Consider the following 21,897-nt stretch of genomic DNA (forward strand, 5'->3'; position numbering starts at 1 on the left):
TGAGCCCCCGTGACTCCAGTGGCCAGGGACAGTGGGAAGCTCGTGCCTGGTTTCTCCTGGACTCAGTCCTGAGGAGCCTCTCCTTTTGCTGGGTTCGGTCTGTATCCTGCCATAATACACCGTAACGGGGGTAAAAGAGCTTTTCTGAGTTCAGGGAGTCCTGGGGAACCACTGAGGACCCCCTGCACCCTAACCTTGTTTGTTCCCTTGAAAGATGCCTAGCCAAGGCGTCCACCACTGACACCTGGCCAGGAAGCAGATCTGAGTCCGCGCAGGTCGGCGGGGAGTACCCCGAGCCCAGCACTGCACTTCTGCACTGGGCACGGCCGGCCTCAGCCCCGGGGCGCACATCACTCCATTTTGCAATCCCCACGGTTACCAAACTGGCTGTCTCCCCCACAGACACGGCTCCCAGGCTCAGTGGGGAAAGCCTCAGTCCTGCCTCAGCAGCTCAGGCCTGGGAGACAGCCTCACGTCTCACTTCTGCTCACTGTCCCTGCCTCTGGGAGACACCAGGGCCGGCTCCCCACAGCTGCCCTCGCATCCGCGGGCCCCAGGCACCAGCTCTGCCCTCCTAGGGCCCGTGGGGCATCGGCCCGCTTGGAGCAGACCCCCAAGCTTGGCTCTCTGCTTTCTCATTTGCCCAAGGTGCTTTTTGAACAGCTGAGTCCCCGTGATCATCTCAACGCACCCTCCTCGCTCGCTGATGCTACGGGACAAATCTACCTCTAGAGCCCGCTGTCGACAATTAAGGATGAACGCACTCAGGTCGCATTATCTAGCCCGTGTTCGTTTGGCACGTCTTACTGTCCAGCCCTGCTGGACACCACACCTCCTGCTGGCCAGGGTCGTCTGGCACACCCACAAGCCTCTGTGTGTCAAGCTCTCACAGAGCCATGGGAAGAGAGGACCCGGCCCACAGAGTCATGCCACGCAGACCCTCGGGCCCGGCCGACACAGGAGAGCGCCCGCGGCCATCCGTCACATAGCAGCCGTCGGCCACCGTCCGCTCCCTGCCCCATTACCCCTCTCCGTCCAGCCCCGGTCACCTAGCCCCCTTACTCTACTGAGGGGAGACTTGTGGCCACGAAGCAAAATGACCAATGATCATTTCCTGATACATACGCGAGCTGCCCACACCTCCCAGAAAAGCTGGTCCTTGGGGGTCCCTGCAGGGATGGTGTGCTGGAAGGCTGGGGACCCACACAGTCCCACACGTCCCATATTTGGTTCCAGCCACCCAGGCCACTTCCACAGACTCCTAAGGGGCCAGCTCCGAAGAGGAGCTGGAGAGAGCTTTTTAAAAAGTAAGCCAGATCATGTCCCTAAGCAGACCCTCAGATGGCTTCGTGTCCTACTTAGCACCAAATCTAAAGGCCTTAGCTGGCCTCTAGGCTCCATAGGGTCCAGTCCCTCGTCTTCCCTCACTCCTCACCAGTCACACTGGCATCCCTGCTACCCCTCCAGCCTCCAAGTCTGCTCCTGCCCCAGGGCCTTTGCACATGTTAATGCCGTGGCCCAGACTCTGTTCCTTCAGTTATCTGCAGGGTTCTCTCCCCCACTTCATTCAGGTCTCGGCTCGTGTGTCACCACCTCAGAGGGACTCTTCCTCAGTATAGTGTCTCGTCCTCCCTCCCCGAGCCCACTCCCAGCACAGATCACTACCTGGCACCGTGTCATGCGTCCTTCCCGCTGGCCATCTCCCCGACTGCAGGGTCACCCCACAAGAGCAGGGACTCCACTGCTCACAGCCTGACAGGATGAACACCTAACGTCAACTCGTTGAAAAAATCACCATGTGATTCCAGAGGGGGTGGCTTGGCAACGCCCGGCACACACGTTACCCAGTGGTTTTATAACCCGCAAAGCACAACACAGGGACGTCATTACCACAGTGTGTGAGGCTACATTCATTCTCCTTCAGTCTGGCTGTGTCGCCGCTACCCTCACTTACTGCTTCCTTCAGCGTCCGGGCCACTCTCCTCAAGCTCAGAGTAAGGCCCCCACGCATTCTCGCCCCTTGTGCAAACGCCCAGGTGCTGCCCGCTGGGACGCCGACTCCCTGCAGTGAGCCAGGGCAGGGCTCCGGCCCTAAGGTCCCACCAGAACAGCGACAGTGCCAGCACTCGGGGGTCTCAGGAGCACTGAGAAGGTCCCCAGCAGCTCTGACTGCGAGCCATAAAACTTCAGACAAGAGATGCAGAGGAACAGTAGAAAGGACCTGGTGAGCATTTTATCGGGGCCTCCTTCTGCCGTGGGGGACGGAAGGCTCGGCCGAGTGAAAACTAGGAAGGGGCCCCAGCTTCCCGGCGTGGGGGGTTTTGTGTTCAGTGCCCATCTAAGTAGGATGACTTACTGGACAAGGGTCTCGCCCCCACGCTGCTCTGAGCTCCTGAACGAAGAACAGTACCGTAGGTACCTCTGTGCCTGGCACACGGTGGAAAGAGAGGCCTGGCAAGAAGGAAGTCAAGGAAAATCCTTATCCCGACGCTTCCTGTACTAGGACAGGAGCAGCGTGCCTGGGGCTGAAGGTGGGAAGAAGCTGTTAAACCACGACTCTCTTACCAAGCGACTGTTTCCACATTGAGGCTCCCACAGACGCCCACCCATCTCCCCAGCCTGAGCCTCTGCACGCCTGCCCCAGTGCCTTTACATGTGCCTGAGCTGCTTTTCCTCTCGTTGCTTCCTGCTTTGGACCGGAGGTCTGTGACCTCGGCTCAACCGTCACTCCCATCAATCCTATTTTCCTGGCACAGAGCTTGGCACACCATCTGATGCTTGACAGCTCCCCACGGAGCTTCCCATGGAAGGAGTCCATGAACATGTCAGCACACACGGAATGTAAAATTGGCATGACCTGATAACCCAAAACAAGCAGGCTGAAGAGAAATCTGGGGGCCCCCTGCACCTGGGGCTGGTGATGTGCCCATGTGGTAATCCATGAAGACAGACAGGGCCGAGCTTTTGTAGTGCCTGGGGCCCTGAGACATCATGACATCACAGCAAAATGTCTCTGGTATCCCCAGGCCCATGGGAATACCTAAGAGCTCCATTTACGGAGTAGTTAGGTCCGAACAACCACTGAAAACCCAGCTTGGCAAAGACACAAGTCATCCAGAGGAAGGCATCACGATCGGACATTAAACCCGGAAGCCACGCGAGCTGGTATAAACGTCACACCGAGTTTCACAGACAGCACTTCGGCCATGCTGATAAATTAGGAGCCTCTGGGAGTCCGTCCCGAGGCACCCCTGCCCAGTCTGGTATAAAATCACTCTCCTCCACTGTCTGAACTATTCTGATGAGAACATTCTGGACGTCCTGCCAGCCAAGAGTGCCCTCCACATCGAATGTGGCAGGGAGACCGCAAGAGGGTCTACCAGAGACACTCCAAGGAGACTTCGAGAGCCCCTGTGCACCCTTTCTGCCCTAAGAGGGTCTTTAATCTGTGGGCCGTTTCTTCTTTCCACATTTAGTGAAAAGGAGGAACACTGAACAGTGCAGAACTCTTGGGGGCCGAACACAACATGTGTCAGCAACAGAAAGCAAAACAAAACCAACAATGAAACGTACGTGATTAAACACAGCGATTTCTTAACTACAGCAGGCCCTGCCGCCCCAGCTGGCTGGGACTCCAGGCGAACCCCTTACAGGCAGCGGGCTTTCACGGGCTCATCTGGAAAATGAGTCACAGGAAAAGGGCGCAGATCAAAAAACCAGCCAGTGAGGTCCTGCTAACCCCAAATAGACCAGAGCATAATGGACCTTTTATTACAAATGAGGTCTGTACATAGAGCTTTCATTTTTATTATAAAAGACATTATCCATACAGGAAAGGACATACATAAATAGGCAGGCATTTAAGAGAGATACCACTTCTCCTGAAGTTCAACAGCTGATGCCACAGGTCAAGGGCAACCCAACCTGGAGCTTCTGAAAAGGGAAACAAGGGAGAAGGGCCCTTTCTCCGTCTGATGGTTTACAACACTGCAGGGTAAGATGATCCTCTAGGAAGTACTTGTGGCTTTGCCTTTACTATGTCCAATTTCTTTTTCTTTTTTCCTTTTTTTTAAAGATTTTATTTGACAGAGAGAGTAAGCAAAAGTAGGCAGACGGACAGGGAGAAGCAGGCTCCCTACTGAGCAAGGAGCCCAGTGCGCGGCTAGATCTCAGGACCCTGGGATCATGACCTGAGCGGAAGGCAGATGCTTAACCTACTGAGCCACCCAGGGGCTCCCTGTAAACAATTCCTGACCAGTAAACAAGACCGATCAAACAACCCAGCCCCAACACTGGAGTGAGCTGGTCGCTGGAAACAGAGACAAGGAGGGAAGAAGCCTGAGCAAGTGATTTGGGTGGCCTCTGCAGTATGCAAGTCACCCAGTGGTAAACAGTCACAGGCACTTCGTGGCGTCCACTCCCAGGTGCAGTGGGGAACGACACCTACTCATGTTCTCGAACCTCTGCCAACGATTAGTGGTTTCAAGATGAGGGAAAACCCTCGAGGGAGCCACGCTGCTTGCAACCGATAGCTTATCCTCCAGGGACAGGGCCCTAGCCAAGACAGCCACTAAAGAGCAGTGCTCCAGAGAGCCATGGACCAGATTCCTCTCTAGCTAGCGTGCCCACAAAGTTTATCCTCCAAACCGAGATAGAGCCGGTATGGGTATCACTGGAGTTACGACTTTTAGGGTTCATTTGGCTTCCTGAATCTGTAGGTTTGAGGACTTAGAGCCATTGTTTCTTCTATAAATGCCTTTTCAGCCCACACTCTTTCTCATTTCCCAGGACCTCAATGACATAAATGTGTTTTGTGACTGGTCCCCCAAGTCCCTGAGGCTCAGTCCACTTTTTTTTTTTTTCGTTCTGTCTAGCTTCTCACTGTTGCTCTCCACTGACTGGGTAATTCTGCGATTCTATCTTCAAGTCCTCTGACTTCATCATTCTATGATGAAGCCATCCACACAGTTTTTAATTTTCACTTGGTATTTTTCAGTTCTAAGATGTCTGTTTGGCTCTTCTTTACATCTTGATGCTGGTGTGTGCTGATTGTTTTTTTTCTCATTCAAGTTGAAAGTCTCCTAGTTTTTAGTATGGTGAGTGATCTGTGATTGTATTCTAGACATTCTAGGAATAGTGTTGTTAGAGCCTGAATCTTATTTCCATGCTCTCTTTTGTCAGACAGCCACCATGCGGGGGCATGGAGGGTGCCAACTCATGTTGTCATTCACAGGCATGTCCCAGCAGGTACGATGCCTTGGGGAAAAATCGGGCTCTGAGGAAGGGGAAGACAAGATGGTTGGAAACAGTCAGAGAAGGGCACCCAGGGACTAACATCTGAGCTGAGTCATGGAAAATGACTGGGTCCACCAGCCAGATAAGGAAGATAAGAGGAGTCAGGGGAAGCCCATGCAAAGGCCTGAACTATGGAAGAGCAGAGGTGATAGAATCTGGTGTGACTCAAGTGTGCTATGATGGGATGCATTTGTACGTGCAGGTACAAGGGTGTTCGGCAAGAGATGAGCCTCCTGAAGTAACTGAGACCAATGTGCAAAGGGCCCAGGAGGCCTCTACATGTCTGGGGTTTTGGGGCCCCAGGCAGCCAGGGACAAGTGGGCGGGGATGTGGGCATGATTACAACTATGTCATAGGTGGGAACCTGGGCAAAACTGCCTCCATCTACCATGTCAGTACAATCACAAGGCCATGAGCAAGGCATCCTAGCCCAGGACATGCCAGGCCAATGTTCTACAGAAGACAATAAATGGCCCTAGCTGATGACCTCTCCCCTACATAACAGGGCCTGTGGGTGTGGTCCGGAGACATGTGACTGACACGGTGTCTGATGCAATGATGTAAAAGAGGAAGGGGGCCAGGAACCCTGGATGTGTGAAACCATGACTTGGCAAGAAGCAGGCAGGAGAGCCAGCATCACTCAGCACAATTTGAGCTGACCAAGCCTCACAGCAGCAGACCACCGGAAGTGCAGCTGGCACCGAGAGCCACGTGGGCTGGTTTCTACCATCCCCTCTGGGGCTGCAACCCCTGGCCTGAGCTCCAACTGGGGCAGACCCAGAGCTCCCCTACACCCTTGGCAAATACTCCTGGGCTTTTTGTGGGCAGACTTAGTAACACTATTAAACGTTAGTACACGGCAACACATGGGCACAGCATACTTCACAGGAGTTCCATGAGATAACAGAAAATACATATATTGGTCTCTGATCCTAGTTGCTGGGACAGAGCTCCTAAACCTCCTGTAATTTCTTAAGTGATAAGAGCACTAGGGGCATCTTTTGTTCTAATGTGGCTCTGGGTGGGCTCCTGGATAGGAAATGGTCACCAGAAAGACCAAGCCACAATTAGCTTGTAACTTTCAGCCCTGCCCATCCCCTTCTCTAGGGAGGGCAGAGGGGTTGGAAGTGGAGTTAATGACTGGTCGTGCGTACCAAGGAGGCCTCTACAAAGACCCTGATAATTCAGGGTGCAGAGAGCATCCAGGTTGGCGAATGCATCCACATACCGGGGGGGCAACATACCCCAACTCCACAGGGACAGAAGCTCCTGGGCCCAGGCCCTCTCCCAAACCTCAGCTTATTTATTTCTTATCTATTTGTTCATCTGTATCCTTTACTGTGTCCTTTATTTATTTATTTATTTATTTATTTATTAAAGATTTTTTTATTTATTTGACAGAGAGAGAGGGAGCGGTCACAAGTAGGCAGAGAGAGAGGGGGAAGCAGGCTCCCTGCCGAGCAGAGATCCCAATGTGGGGCTCGATCCCAGGACCCTGGGATCATGACCTGAGCCGAAGGCAGAGGCTTTAACCCACTGAGCCACCCAGGCGCCCCTTTACTGTGTCCTTTAATAAGCTGGTAAATGTAAGTGCTACCCTGAGCTGTGTGAGCTGCTCTAGCAAGTTAACTGAACCAAAGGAGAGTGTGTGGGGAACCCCCATCTACTGCTGATTGGTCAGCAGCACAGGTAAGCACCCAGACTTGTGGCTGCCACCTGAACTGTGGGGAGCAGCCCTGTGGGACAGAGCCCTTAATCTGACACCAGCTCCGGGCAGTGTCAGAACTGACTTAAATGGTAGGGCACGGTACCCAGTCAGTGCCATAGAACTACTTGCTGTGGAGAACCCCCACCCCCACATCTGGGGTCAGGAATGCTGCGTGTGGCCGCAGTGTCACAGGGAATGAGACACTGGAGAAAGAGCTGGGCTTTTCTAACACGAGTTCACGCCAGTTCAACCTCCTGACTACCTCTTCGCCTCAAATTAATTTTGACTACAGATGAGGAAAAGCGAAACCCGGGAAGCTGGAGGACTTGCCCTGGTTTGCGTGAGTTCTGGGCGGAACAGTTCTGAAGTCTGCTGTGCCTCTAGAGCGTGAGCAAGCCTAAGGAGCGACAGGCTCGTGAGCCCCCGATGGGCAATCAGAGCCCCCCACGCAGGCTATGTTCAGGCAGCAAGCCTCGGCAAGGATGACAACACTCCCCCATGTTTTACAGAAATGGGAATGGAATGGGCCAACGCCAGGCCGGCCTCCCCAGACGCTGAGGGCTCACGAAGACAGTTTCAGAAGGGCTCTACACTTCACACCAAAGATAAACAGGAACATAATCACAAAGAGTCCCCAAAACCCGCCACATGGGAAACAGCACAGAACTGGAGAGGTTTACCTTAAAGACAAGAAGATTCAGAGGCAACAGGCCGATCCCTTCTCTGGGGAGTCATCAAACAGGATGGAGAGGGCCCTGAGGGCAAAAGTCAGGCCTGGTTATGGAGGGCAGAGATTTACACACTGTCGGGAGAGCTTTGTAACAAAGGTGACTGAAGACAGAATGAGCAGCTGTGAGGCAGGGCACCCAGCACAGATGTGACAACAGAAGGCTGCGTAACTTAGTGACAGAGAAGGCACCTGCCACCCCAGGAGCCAGTGACGCAGACCTGGCTGAGGCTGGAGACAGTGCTGGGGGGGGGGGGGCAAAACCCAAGTCTCGCGACCTGAGTTAATAAATAATGATTCCTGAGTCTCTTTCACTGAACCCTTTGAAACACACACGCACAGAGTTCCAGTTCACCATCAACAAGGGCCACAGAAAGCAGAGGCAGACTACAACACAGTGATGGGGACCCCGTGGCAGAGCCCTGGGACTCAGGAAAGAGGAAGAGAAGCAGGGAGGCCCAGAACAGAGCTCTTGAAAAAGGCAGGAAGGGGGATGTACTGACTCTCTGCATTAAAAAACAAAAAACAAAAAACAAAAAAAACAGTTCCAAGAACTGTGTGTGCTTCACACAGAGCAGGGCTTTCAGCATTAATGAGGAGCCTCCTGGTGGGGGGTGGGAAGTGAGGCTCCCGGCCCCCCAGGCACACCAGCACCCCCTCTGCACTGTGCCTGTTCCCACCCACCTCAGTTTGCACAGACACAAGAAGCTGCTCCCGGATGGTCCTTTCCCTGCTCCTCTGGCAGCGAGGGGGAAGCCTGGGAATCTGTAAACCGTGACGGAGAGGAAGGAATCCCACACTCCATGCCGTAGGCTGCAACAAGCATTTGTGCCCAGGAATTTTAGCCTTCGCCTGACAGCCTCCAGCCACAGAGGCCTTACCACCTCCCAACCTAGCCTCCCCCTGCTCAAATGCTATTTGTTAAAGGGTAAAAGCCACAGAGCTGTTTTCCTTCTGGATTTTTCCTTCATTTCTTCCATACATAAATACATCATACGTACACATATACACACGTTCATACAAAAAACAGATAAAAGGTACAGTTGAGCCTTGAACAACATGGGGGTCAGGGCCAACCAATGCCCCGCACAGTCAGAAATCCATGCGTCACCTTCGATTCCCCCCAAATCTTACTACCACAAGCCTACCGTTGACTGGAAGCCTTACCAATAAGAGAAATAATCAATTAACATACTTTGTATGTTATATGAATACTATACTGAATCTTACAGTCACATAAGTATAAAAAAGAAAACATCATTAAAATAATCATAAGGAGGTGGGGCACCTGGGTGGCTCAGTGGGTTAAGCCGCTGCCTTCGGCTCGGGTCATGATCTCAGGGTCCTGGGACCGAGTCCCGCATCGGGCTCTCTGCTCAGCAAGGAGCCTGCTTCCCTCTCTCTCTCTGCCTGCCTCTCAGTCTACTTGTGATTTCTCTCTGTCAAATAAATAAATAAAATCTTAAAAAAAGAAAGAAAGAAAATCATAAGGAGGGGTGCCTGGGTGGCTCAGTGAGTTAAAGCCTCTGCCTTCGGCTCAGGTCATGATCTCAGGGTCCTGGGATTGAGCTGCACATAGGGCTCTCCGCTCAGCAGGGAGCCTGCTTCCTCCTCTCTCTCTGCCTGTCTCTCTGCCTACTTGTGATCTCTCTCTCTATATCGAATAAATAAAATCTTAAAAAAAAAAATCATAAGGAAAGGACGCCTGGGTGGCTCAATCACTTAAACATCCAACTCTTGATTTCAGCTCAGGTCATGATCTCAGGGTCACGAGATCGAGCCCTGTGTTGGGCTTTGCACTGAGCGTGGTATCTGCTTAAGACTCTCTCTCTCTTTCTTAAAAAAGGGGGCTGGGGAGCACCTGGGTGGCTCAGTCAGTTAAGCATCCGCCTTTGGCTCAGATCATGATCCTGGAGTCCCCAGATCGAGCTCCAGGTCAGGCTCCCTGCTCAGTGGGAAGCCTGCTTTTCCCTCCTCCACTCCCCCTGCTTATATTCCCTCTCTGGCTGTCTCTCTCTGTGTCAAATAAATAAAAATTTAAATAAATAAATAAATCATAAGGAGGAGGGACTGTATTTACAGTACCACGTGTGTACGTACTGACAACATCCACGCAGAAGTGGACCCGTGCAGTTCACACCCAACTTGTTCCAGGGTCAGCCATATTCGATTTTGTGAACCATTCTTCCGTGTTGCTGGGGGGCCCCTTATAATGATATCCTCTTTGGCTGCCACCGATCTGTTATACCGTTGTTTACTTAATTCCCTGTTCTTCGTTCATTCAAGTAGGTTTGATCACTTAAAATATACATGGGCACGAGGGAGAAAAGATGAGAAAAACCCTTCCCACGGTGAGGAAGTTTGCAGCCTGATCAAGGGAACTGTGATCCAATGTGGGCAATGCTGCAAAAATCAACGTTTACCGAGTGCCGTGGGGACAGAGGGGAAGAAGTTCCTGTCCCGGGGAGAGAGGAGGAACCAGTGCTCTCCGGGCTGTTCCCAATTTCCCCCTTTGCTGGTGACCCGCAGCATGGGGGCCCACCGCAAGCAGATGCTGGGCCGGACACTTGTGGGGCACCCCTTCGTGGCTCAGCCAACTCAGAAGTTACTGTGACCTCCTCCAAGCCACTGAGGTCAGAGCTCTGACCGGCCTATGGGGTGGGTCCAAGGCCACACGGCTGACAGGTGCTGGCGCCTGAATTAAAAATGTGGGTCTGGTTTTCTGAGGTCTACCCTGATGTCTGCTCTGAATAGAAAAGTATCTTGAAACAAAGCTTTTCTCTTAAAAAAAAAAAATCCTTGAATTCTTAAGGAGATAATGAATTTTTATAACTCTGGATACAAAACATTGCTCTCAAACAGGACCAACCTCTAGAGAGAGGAATGAGCGAAGAAAGGAAAAAAAGAGCTTAAATTGCCAATACAGGGAACGAAAGTGCCGAAAGCGTTAGAGTCTGCCCAGATTACAAATGTAACATGGGAAATTAGGACCCACTTGGCGCCAACATTTGATAACTTCGATAACGTGGATAAATTTTTTGACAGACATAAACCACCAGAGCTCACCCAAGAGAAACAGCCCTGTAAAAGAAGGCAGATTAGTAGTTAATAAAACCTTCATCAGAAGCGAACTCCAGGAGCAAACAGCTTCACGGACACAGTGGGCCAAACATCTGAGGAAGACATGACACCAGTTCCATACAAATTCTTCCAGAAAAGAGAACGGGAGGCCGCCCTGCTTGTTTTATGAGGCCTGTATCACCCTGATACCACAACCAGACAAAGAAAAAGGCGATGGGCCAATATGCCCCTGGGGCAAGGGTCATGAGTGGGGGACACGAGCGGAGCTGCTGGCACGCCGGACGACGTGTAGGATCTCGCTCGCTGCAGAGAGCCTGTGCGTGTACGAATTTCCCGAACCGCACACTATACTGTATGTCAGTTACACTGTAGCATCCGCGCGTGTCCACAGTCACGCGTGCGCTCTGCCCCCAGTGATGGAAGTGTGGACGCACACGCATAAAACGGTATGTGAGAGAATCGTCACAGAAATGGCATCTCGGGGAGGAGATCTAAATTTTCTGCTCGCTTTCTTTTTAATGTATTATTTGCTTGGTTTTCAAATTACGAGTGTGTGCTATTTACTTCATCAGAAGACCATCTTAGGGGGTGCTTGGGTGGCTCAGTGGGTTAAGCCTCTGCCTTCGGCTCAGGTCATGATCCCAGGGTCCTGGGATTGAGCCCCGCATCGGGCTCCCTGCTCAGCAGGGAGCCTGATTCTTTCTCTGCCTCTGCCTGCTTGTATGCGCACACTCTCTCTCTCTGACAAATGAATAAATAAATAATATCTTTAAAAAAAAAAAAGACTATTTTAAAGCTTTTTTCTCAGGGGAAACAAGTGTCCAGCCCTCAGGGTGCAGTGACTCTCTTCACCTGGGCTGTGCCTCTCACCGGGACCACAGGAACATTCCACATAGCACCGCTGGGAAGGGCCCCAACCTGCTTAGGTCTTCAGTTCCGAACAACGGAGTGCTATGCAGCGGTTAAGAGAGAAGGAGGTGGAGGGGCGCCTGGGTGGCTAAGTGGCCGACTCTTGATTTTTTTTGGCTCAGGTTGTGATCCCAGGGTTCTGGGATCGAGCCCTGTGTCCAGCTCCACGGTCAGCGGGCATCTGCTTCGGATTCTCTCCCTCTCTGCCACTTCCCCCATATACTCTTTTTCTCTCTCATAATAAATGAATAAATCTAAAAAAAAATAATAAGTAGGTGGACTATAGTACTCTCACTGAAAGACTGCCAAAACGTACGGAATTTAAAGAAGCTACTTTCTCACGATGAAATTATTAATGAAATAAAAAGTATGTATTTCTCCAGGAGAGTGACCCATCGTGACGTCCTCTCGGGAGTGTCGACTAATATGAGTGGGGTGGTGGGTGTCTCAAGGGCTCTTTGCTTTGTCTGTCCTTTTCCAACGAGATGGCTGGTATTCTCAGTATTCACGTGTTAGAACTAAAAAGAAATCCACACCAGCTGGGTTTCCTGCCACAGAGAGGGGAGCCACAAATGTGGAGAGAGACAAAGGGACAGAGAGTGCGGTGTGCACTGGAACGGGAGGTGTGAACGCACACGGACGTGTGCACATGGATGGTCTACTTCTCACCTGGCTCCCAGACCCTGGTTTCTAAACACTGTTCTCCATCCAAAGGAACCAGGGTTTCTTGGAGGGTCAGCAGACTCCCGAACCAGGGCAGGAAAAGCAGTGACTGAGCCCGGATCACTTTGCTGTGTCAACGAGAAAAGAAAGGCTCAAAGAATGACAGAGGACATGTCAAAAGGACACAGGGTCCTGGAAGGGGTTCCCACTAGCCAAATCTGAGACCCTATGAGCACCGAAATAAACCTCAGCGTGACAGATCAGAACCATTAGGACAAAAGGATCGCACACAAGTCAATACTGGTATGAATACTTACACCAATCAATAAATACATCCAGGTGACTAAAGAAAGTTCTTCCGTACAGTAGAATACCAACTAATAAAATGACAGACTTAGAAAATCACCAACTGGTAATCTCTGTAGTGATAACCGTTTCAGGCAAGGATCGTGAGTGCTCCAACTTGAGGGTCAAAGTTTGATGAGAAGTTTACTGATTGCGTAGGGCGGGACAGCACTTTACAGAGGACAACCAGGCTGACGCCGAGTGATCAAAGGTAAAGGCTCCAGTCCTGGGTCAGGGACACTGCCACCACTTGCTATGTCGCTCTAAAGGACACAACGCCATTTCTGTGATATTTAGCCAAAAATACACAATCTTATCATTGTCTTATCAGCAGACAAATCAGCAGACAAATCCACACAGGGGACATACTACAAAGTGATGGCCTGACTTTTTGGAAAATGTCAAGGGCAAATATGATAAAGAAATAGTGCATCGCTTCGGGGCATAGAAGAGTGGTTACGGTTCAGCGCAACCTTGGGCCAGGAAAAGAAAAGGGAAGAAAAGATTTTTCTTTTGCTATAAAAGACATGAATGGCAAAATATGAATAAACTCCACATTCGGAAAAACAGTGTGTTGATGTGAATCTCCTGGTGGGAATTACTAGACTACAGTTCCGTAAGAAAATGTCCTTGAATTTTAGAAAGTAAACACTGAAGTACTTAGGGGTAAAAGAGCGTCCTAATCGTAACCTACTCTCAAGTAGATCCGTGAAAAAAATATTTAAGAAATACACACACACATACACACACACACACACACACACACACACACACACACAGAATGATAAAACAAACACGGTAAAATGTTAATAACTGGGGAAACTGAGTAAAGAGAATTCAAGAATTCATGATTTTTGCAACTTTCCTGTAAATCTGAAGCTATTTCAAAATAAAACAAGTTAATCATATACATGTTCAGAGGCGCGTAGGTGGCTCAGTGGATTAAACATCGGACTTCTGGGGCGCCTGGGTGGCTCAGTGGGTTAGGCCACTGCCTTCGGCTCGGGTCATGATCTCAGGGTCCTGGGATCGAGTCCCGCATCGGGCTCTCTGCTCAGCAGGGAGCCTGCTTCCCTCTCTCTCTCTCTCTGCCTGCCTCTCCATCTACTTGTGATTTCTCTCTGTCAAATGAATAAATAAAATCTTTAAAAAAAAAATAAATAAACATCGGACTTCACTTCAGGTCATGATCTCCGGGTCCTGGGTTCGAGCCCCGCGCCCAGCTCCCCGCTCACTCCAGAGCTGCCTCTCCTTCTCTTTCTTCCTGCCTGTTCTCTCGCTCTCCCTCAAATAAAGAAAATCTTTAAAACAAAATGCATGATCATTGAAAAAATATGCTAAATTTAGAAACAAGAAGCAAAAGAATGTAACTCAAATGTGTACTGTTTTTCTTCTACTAGTTTTTTGTTGTTTTGGATTTTTTCTTTACAGATTTAATTTTTTAGGAATCTCTACACGCCACATGGGGGTCAAACTCACAACCCTGAAATCAACAGTCACATTCTCCACTGACTGAGCCAGTCAGGTGCCCCTGTACTACCAGTTTTTTTTTTAAAAATATGTATATTATAAATTCACTTTTACCATTATTGGTTTCATGCTACATACAATTCTGTCCTGCCTTTTTTCACAGGTGAAACTGGGAACATTATAAACTCTCAAATGTTATCTTAGCCTATGAACATACAAGTCGCTTGCTGGATATTTTCACTATTGCAAATAATGCCATGATAATCACGACTGCTAGCTTTTCAAGACAAATCAGTGTGCACCTCTGACTACTTCCTTAGAATGAATGGAGTTTCCGAAAATATCTTGGAAATATCTCTGAATCAAAAGGAATAAATATTTTTGAGGCTGTTAAATTATGTTCCAAAAAGCAATTTATTTTCAACATTTTTCTGGTGCTTTCCCTGCGCGAGACCCCCTGCTGACCTGGAGCGAAGGGAAGCGACTTTACAAAGCACCCGGCTCACAGAAGCCTGGGAGGAAAAGAAGTAAAAAACCAACCCTAAGTACCAGAATCAGTAAGCACTCTGGGGAGGCCACCACACCTGTGCCCCAGAAGGGTGAGCAGAGGGAAGAAACTGGAAAGACAGGTGTGCAGACCAGACAGGCCTTCTCAGCCAAGGAACTCCTTCCCAGGAAGTAAGACCCCAAGTGGCAGAATGTGGGACAGGTGTGCACGGGGCGGTGCTGGCCCAGGGTCACAGTCACACACCAACCCAAGCACCACAGCTTAGGGACATCCGAGTTCCACGCTCAGCTCCACTCGCCACATGCGGCTCCTCAGGCCCCCTGAGGCGGTCCCAGGGAGGGGCGGGGAAGACTCACGGCAGGGCACTGGGTAACTCAGGGAGGGAGAACCGGAGTCTTGGGGAAGCACATTTCAATAAGCACATCCGCCACTCGTGTCTGGAAATGGGTATGTTTAAACTCCTTATGTCAAGACAACATCACACACACACACACACACACACACACGCCCCTCAAAGCCTCTCTGAGCTTCAGTTTTTTCCTCTATAAAATGAGGATATTACCACCGACGTCACAGGGCTGTTGGCAGAATTCCGAAAGACAAAGATATGTGCGGGGTGAATTCTGCATAACCAAGACGGGAACAATTGCTCCGTGCCTGGCGTACTGAGTGTGCTCGAGCTACGGGAAAGGACACTGATGGCAGAGTACTTAGGCTCTGCCCCTGGAAGCCAGCCTAGAACTCCCAGAAGCTCTTCAGTTTCCTTGAGTTTAGAGAAAACAATCTGGAGAAACCCAAAAGCTCCGGAGAAACCCAACCTTGACTGAGGGGAAAGTAAGCTTTGGGTTCTGGGGTCTAGAACTCCAGAATCTATCCAATTCTGCCTTTCACCTACCAGAAGGCTTACCCAGAGATCTGCCTCCAGCTGGGCTGGAACTGGGGGGACCAGCTCCCCTCTTTCAACCATTGCCCCTAGGGCCAAGAGGAGCAGGGTGAGTGCTCACGCAATGTCTTTCAACTGTCCTTGATCAGCTCACCTTGACTTTCAACAAGAAAGCCTTAACTTATGTCTAGGCCCAGTCACTTTATAGCTGATGCAGTACAAGTCCCTCTAACTAAAGGGGCAGAGGGTGGGGAGTGGACAAAGGCCCCAGAGGCTACTGTGAGGGGGACAAAAGACAATGCCTGGGGAAGGGCAGACACAGAAGAACCCAGAAGGCCTTCAGTCACTCTAAAAGGTACTGCAATAGCTCTTACGGCCTCAGAGCTCCTGCCAAGTCCAGTGTCCCTCTGGCCCAATTTTTCTACCACCTGCAGACAAGCTTAGCTCAGTTTTTGCAAACTTCCACTAGCCGGAATGGAAACTGATGGCACCTTTACCCCACCTCACCTGTTTTCTGGCGTGAAGAAAAGCCTGCATTATTTTAGCAGGAAGACAAAACAAAACCAAACAAAAACCAAACAAAAACCTACCTCCCTTTTAAGTATTCCTCTACAATGACAGTATTACGTCAAAATTTCAAATGCCCCCGTTCCAGGATCCCCTAAAGAAAGGGAATATAAACTCTTTCTGCATCATCTACTGATTCTGGAATTTCTATATTCTATTTCTATTATTTCTATATTTCAGTATTTCTGCCATCACAAAGGAAATCAAGATTACTTTCCAAAAGTAATACTTGAGCTTCTACTAAAATCATGACTTTTCTGGCTAGAAGTGGTTCCACAGAGAAGAGACCGTAACATTGAGGGGAGCAAAACAGCCCCAGCCTTTGCTCTGGTTTCTTTCTAGTCCACTGGATTATAAAACAGTATCAGTAGCCCAACGGGCTAGGGATGTAATGAAAAGGGTGTGGGACTTGTGGGAGTTCAGGGAACCGAATTTGAGTATTGGCTTTCCCACCATCTTGGTAAATCATTTCTCCTCACCGAGGCTTGGCCAACAAGACGGGTACTCGTACTAAAGAACGGCTCTCCCGCAGCCACCAAGTATGCTACGTGCCCAGCACGGCACCCACTGGACAAGCAAAGACAGACTAAGTCAGGGAATGTTCTCTGCCCTTCCTGCGGAAAGAGACACATGGCAGCTACTTCCTTGCCAGAACGAATGGTACAGATGGCTAGAACCAGTTCACAGCTGGGTGAGGCTGCTGTGAGTCTAAGTGGCTAGGGAGGGCTTCTTGGCAAGGGAGGCATGAAATGGCAGGTCACAGAAAGGCTGGGGGAAAGTGTCCAGAGGGGCCTGAAGGGAAAGTGGGCTCACAGCTTTGGGGAACCGGGGTGGGGGGGGGGGCGGGGGAAGCCAGTTCAAAACTGCCCTGCCACTTAATGGCTCTAGGACTTTGCGCAAATCTCAACTTCCCATGGCCCCTTTCCTTCCTAAAGTGGAGTATCACCACTACGGAGAACTCTAATGGGGGAAACGGCAGACACACAAGGAACACTGGATTTCTGTCCCTCCCTTCTTATTCTCCGGAACGGATCAGAGAGAAAATCAGCACTGTCCCCAAAGCACCCACATTTTGGTTTCTAAAGATCATTCTCCAATAAAAGGAATGAGGGCTTCTTAAAGAACTAGCTGGTTTGGGGCACCTGGGTGGCTCAGTGGGTTAAAGCCTCTGCTTTCAGCTCAGGTCATGATCCCAGGGTCCTGGGATTGAGCCCCGCATCGGGCTCTCTGCTCAGCGGGGAGCCTGCTTCCTCCTCTCTCTGCCTGCTTCTCTGCCTACTTGTGATCTCTGTCTGTCCAATGAATAAATAAAATATTAAAAAAAAAAAAAAAAAAAGAACTAGCTGGTTCCAGGGCTGTTGTGTGGGAAACAAAAGATGAGCCCAGAACATCTCACAGTGTCATAAATTAAGGAAAAGCTCAAGGAAACATGGGGCTTGAACCAGAAGATATCCCAAAGGAGGTCCCAATGGTTAAAGCAATTAGCCATTGCTAATTTAAGTGCCCATATAAATAATGTTCTTGGATTGGGGGGGTGGGTTTGTGATTCATCTCTAAGGTTATTTTTTTTTAATTGTGACAAAATACACATAACCTAAAATTTGCCATCTTAAAGTGTATAGCACAGTGGGATTGAGCACATTTAAACGGACGTACCAGCCATCGCTATGGAAGTTTTTCACTGCCCCAAAGGAAACACAGTACCCAGGAAGCAATCAATCTCCATTGGTCAGCCCCTGGCAACCTCTAATCTGTCTCTGTGAATTTGCTTATTACAAATGTTTCACATGAATGGAATCCTCCTATCAGCAGGTCCTTTGTGACCGGCTTCTTTCACTGAGCAGGATGTGTTCAAAGTTCACCGTATTGTAGCAAGCGTCAGCCATTTGTTCTTGTTCGTGGCTGAATACTATTCCGAGGTACGGATCTACCACACTTTACTTATTCATCCATTAGATGATGGAATTTGGGTTGTCTTCACTTTTTGGCTATCACAAATAATGCTGCTACATTCACGTACAAGCACTGGTCTGAGTGTCTGTACTCAGTTCGCTGGGTTTATAACTAGACGTGGAATTGCTGCGTCATACGGTCACGCTAAGCTTAACGTGCAGAGGAACTGCCATGCTGTTTTCCCCGGTGGATGCACCACTTTGCATTGCCGTCGGTAACATATGAGAGTTCCAATTTCTCCATGTTCCCACCAACATCAGTCACTTTCCGATTTAGTTTTTGTTCTAAGTAGTCATGCTAGTGGGTATGATACAGTATCTCACTGTGCTTCAGATCTGCCTTTCCCTAATGACCAAAGATGTTGAGAATCACGAATGAGGCTGAGAATCTTTTCATGTGCTTGTGGTCATTTGTGTATCTTCTTTGGGAAAATATTCAGATCCTTTGCTCATTTTTCAGTTGGGTTGTTTTCTTGTTGTTGAGTTATGACTGTTCTTTACATATGCTAGATACTTGAACTTTATCAGATATATAATTTGCAAGTACTTCTCCTCATTATGTGAGTTGTCCTTTTACTTTCTTGATAGGTTCCTTTGATGCATCAAAGTTTTTAATTTTTATTAAGTCCATGTCTTGCTCAGGCTGCTGTAACAAATATCCTAGATTAGGCAGCAAACAAGGAGCAGTTATTTCTCACAGTTCTGGAGGGTGGGGAATCCAGATCAAGGCACCAGGAGAGCCAGTGTGTGGGGAGAGCTTGCTGCCCAGCTTGTAGAGAACTGCTTTCTCATATTCACACAGGACAGAAAGCAGAAAGAGAAAGCAAGCCCTCTTGTCACTTTTTTTTAAAAAAAGGATTTATTTATTTTTAGGGGGGGTGGGGTGGAAGGGCAGAGGGAGAGAGAGGATCCTTAAGCAGACTCCCCACTGAGCAGGAGCCTGATGTGGGGCTCAATCCCAGGACCCTGAGATCATGACCTGAGCCATAATCAAGAGTCAGCTGCTTAACCAACTGAGCCACCCAGGCACCCCACTCTCCTGTCACTTCTTATAAGGGCACTAATCCCATTCATGAGGGTTCCATCCTTATAAACTATTTACCTCCCCAAAGCCCCACGTCAATACCATCACATTAAAGGTTAAGCTTTCAACAGATGACTACTAGGGGCATACGTTCAGTGCAAAACAGCCCAATTTATCTGCTTTTTCTTTTGTTGCGTATGATTCTGGTGTCATATCTGAGAAACCACTGCCTAGTCCAAGGTCATTAAGATTAACCTCTATGTTTTCTCCTAAGAGTTTTATAGGTTTATCTCTGACATTTGTTTAGGTCTTTGATCCACCTTGAGTTGATTTTGGTATATGGTGTAAAGTCAGGTAAGGGGTCCAGCTTCATTCTTTCTGTGTGCGGATATCTGCTGTCCCAGTACCATTTGCTGAAGACTAGTTCCCTTTATCGAATGGCCCTGGTATAAGTCTTTTTTATTTTCTTCCAGCAATGTTTTGTAGTTCCAGTGGAAAAGTCTTCAACCTCCTTGCTTAAATTTATTCCCAAGTATCTGACTCTTTCTGACGCTATTGCAAATAGGACTTTCTCTCAGTTTTTCCTCTTTGGAATGTTCACCACCAGCTAGCGGAGTCCTGGGTCTCAAACAGCAGAATAAATAAATATCCGTGACTCCATAGTGATATAATTGAATAAATACAGCAACAGGAGAGAAGGCACAGCTCTTCCTCCCAGAATTCCAACTAATAAATGTAGGAGGAAAGACGGAAATATGGAATTGCCATTAGACAGATCCCCAGCAAGAATTATTGCGGATAAGACCTCCCAGCAGATGGGCTCAAATTAACGAGCAAAAGTCTGGGGAAAAAGAGGATTTGCACAGTCTCAAAGTTCTCTCTCCCAAGATACTTATTAACTAAAAAGGGGAAAACAGTAGCTTTGCAGAGGACAAACCCCAGAGACACCAAACCAGCCAAGAGCTCTCTGTAGACGTCACTTGTAACGAACCCACTTGCGACAACATACTCAGAAGAACATGGCACCATCTTGGGGGTTTTCTTGCCACGGATGCATAACCTCCCTCCAACACGACAAAACAATGGCCAAACCCCAACTGGGGTGCATTCTATAAGATACCACGGTGAGGACAGGCAAAGGGACTGTCACAGATGGGAAGAGACTAAGGAGTTATGACAACTGGGGTGCAGGGCAGGCTCTTGGACAGGACCCTAGGACAGAAGGAGGGCTTTAGTGGAAAAACAACTAGTAAAATTCTAATAAGGGATGTTTAGTTCAGGGGATGGCAAATATGGTCAAGCACTGACCCAGGCTGCTGACTACTTTTGAAAATAAAGTTTTATTAGAACACAGTCAACTCATTTATAGGTGACCTCTGACTGCTTTCTTGCTCAAGCACCAGAGTTGGGAAGGTGTGACAGACTTCTTACAACACATGAAACCTGAAGTATTTACTTTCTGGATCTTTACAGAAAAGGTCTGCTTGACCTGGTTTGCAGGTTTGCACCTGGGCGGCTCAGGTCATGACGCCGGAGTCCCACCTTGGGCTGCCTGTGGAGCAGGGAGTCTGCTTCTGCCCCTCCCCCTGCTCCTTCTATCACTTACTTTCTCTCTCAAATAAATAAATAAAATTTTTAAAGAAAGAGAAAGAAAAAAAAAAGTTTGCCCACCCTTGGTTTATAGTTAATAATACCATACCAGTGTTAATTTCCTGTTCCTGGTAACTGTATTATAATTTTAAAAGATATTAACACCAAAGGAAGCCAGGTGGGGGAAAAAAAAAAAAAAAGACTGGTTTTGTACCATTTTGGCAACTTCTCTGTAAGTCAAAAATAAGTTAAAAATAAAAAGTTGGAAAAAAATAACCCCATGGCATCCTCCCTGCGAGGCCTTCCCATCAGCTTCCCTAGACACATCTCACACACTGCTGCCTCTTTTTGCTTCACTGCTCTTCCTCCTAAGAATGGTCTTCGGTAGCCACCAAAGCTGTGTCTTCAAGGATGAACTCTCGTGCCGCTTCCTTCATAAAACCTGCCCCGGCTCCTTCCTGCGCATGCTCGGGGACGGCAGGAAGCAGCACCTGCCCTGAAGGAAAGTCCTTTCCTTCCCCATCTCCTTCTCTCACCTGATCAACAACAACTTAGGATCAAGAGTTATGGCTCAGGGGCACCCCGGTGGCTCAGATGGTGACATGTCTGCCTTCAGCTCAGGTCACGATGCCGGGGTGGGCCGAGTCCTGGCTCACAGTGGTCCCAGTTAGTTCCCATGCTGGGTCACCCTAGGTTCGGCCAGCAGTAGGCCAGGGCAGCTAGGGCAGCGAGGACCAGGCAGCCACGGAAGGCTGCTCTGGGCAACAGCTCCACATTCAGAGCAGGTCTCGGGCTGGAGGCCTTCTTGTCGTTCACCAGGCGGCTTCACAACCCACCATCCTGCCTAGCGGACAGGAAGCCAGGGTTCTGATGGCAGACTGTGGAGGAGATGTAGGCATCCCCCTCCTGGGGACCGGCCTGGGGACAGGCCAACACTGTCCACAGATCAAGCAAGACTGTGTCAGGCTGAGGCCTCAGCCGGCACCGCGTGGAACCCCCAGTTCCACCCGTGCTTCACCTTGACCTTCGGCCAGGCGGATCAAATGTGTACTGAGGTCACTTCTGTGATCTGTGTCTACAGACTCGCGCCATGCTTGTAAGCCACAAGGTTTGGGGAGCCGGTTTATGACTCACAACAACCTGAGCAAGTCCATAATAACTGATAGAGGACCAGC

General features: G+C 49.3%; 1 protein-coding gene across 4 annotated transcripts in view; it reads right to left on the minus strand.

Annotated features, from left to right (window-relative positions):
• LOC116581481 (NADPH--cytochrome P450 reductase) overlaps window positions 1-21,897 on the minus strand; it is a 60,350-nt gene that overhangs the window by 27,305 nt on the left and 11,148 nt on the right. Inside the window, exon 1 of one of the 4 annotated variants that reach the window (XM_032328662.1) lies at window positions 7,684-7,764. The exons of the other annotated variants lie outside the window; for them this stretch is intronic. The gene's annotated coding sequence lies outside the window, so the exon portion shown is untranslated. Of the gene's footprint in view, window positions 1-7,683; window positions 7,765-21,897 lie in introns of those variants that run through there. 4 annotated transcript variants of the gene reach the window in all.

Source organism: Mustela erminea, chromosome 20, assembly GCF_009829155.1.
Source record: "Mustela erminea isolate mMusErm1 chromosome 20, mMusErm1.Pri, whole genome shotgun sequence".
In the NCBI taxonomy this organism is placed as follows: domain Eukaryota; kingdom Metazoa; phylum Chordata; class Mammalia; order Carnivora; family Mustelidae; genus Mustela; species Mustela erminea.